This window comes from Branchiostoma floridae, chromosome 8, assembly GCF_000003815.2.
Source record: "Branchiostoma floridae strain S238N-H82 chromosome 8, Bfl_VNyyK, whole genome shotgun sequence".
Lineage (NCBI taxonomy): Eukaryota > Metazoa > Chordata > Leptocardii > Amphioxiformes > Branchiostomatidae > Branchiostoma > Branchiostoma floridae.
Genome location: NC_049986.1, coordinates 21,150,113 through 21,150,848, shown reverse-complemented (window position 1 = coordinate 21,150,848; position 736 = coordinate 21,150,113). Strand labels below are relative to the sequence as shown.

The 736-nt window shown below is 36.3% G+C and overlaps 1 protein-coding gene across 1 annotated transcript in view; it reads left to right on the top strand.

The window, feature by feature from the left end:
* The window catches only part of LOC118421070 (eEF1A lysine and N-terminal methyltransferase-like), an 11,362-nt gene extending 11,104 nt beyond the window's left edge, over positions 1–258 (top strand). Inside the window, exon 14 of the mRNA XM_035828236.1 lies at positions 1–258. The gene's annotated coding sequence lies outside the window, so the exon portion shown is untranslated.
* The last annotated feature ends 478 nt before the right edge of the window (positions 259–736 follow it).

Genomic DNA, 736 nt, shown 5'->3' with positions numbered 1-736 from the left:
TAAGTCACAACAAAGTTGATTATTGAAGGAAAAAACCACAAAAGGACCACAGAAGTTAGAATTCTGTTCAAAAATGAATTTGATTTTGTAATCTAAAAATGTGACAGTTCAAAACAATTCTGGTGTTGCCCCAACAGTAAATCCAAAAGTTAAGTATTTGTAAATCTACTGTCCAGCAGTATACTGTAAATGCATTTAAGTTCGCGGGGATTTAATTTTGCGGTAGCAGGATAGAAAAAGGCTTTTTCGCGGTGATTTTAATTTATTTATTTATATTTATTTATTTCTGTTTTCTTTAACCAGGGTATGCTCCGATCAGTGGCTGGCACTGTTTTTCATGGAGGCCCTGGATACATAAGCAAATAACAATACATACAATACAATATTTACATAATTACAAAAACAAAACCACATCCTTTTCCGTTCCAAGTCATTAAGGGGGTGGAGGTCAGAGGTCACACAACGTTCTTGCACAGTGTTTTGAATGTTTGTGTAGATGGAGCAGTTTTCACACTTAGTGGGAGTGCATTCCAGCTTTCTGCACCTCTATATGCAAATGTTCGTTTCCCAGATTCTAGCTTAACCTTCGGAATTCTCAACGACTGGTTTAAACTATGTCTGGTGGAATAGCTATGGGATTCTGATGTTCTGCTAAATATGTTAAGATACACAGGCAACAGGTTATATATTGACTTATAGACAGTTTGTAGAAGGTGCAATTTACGACGTGAGGCAA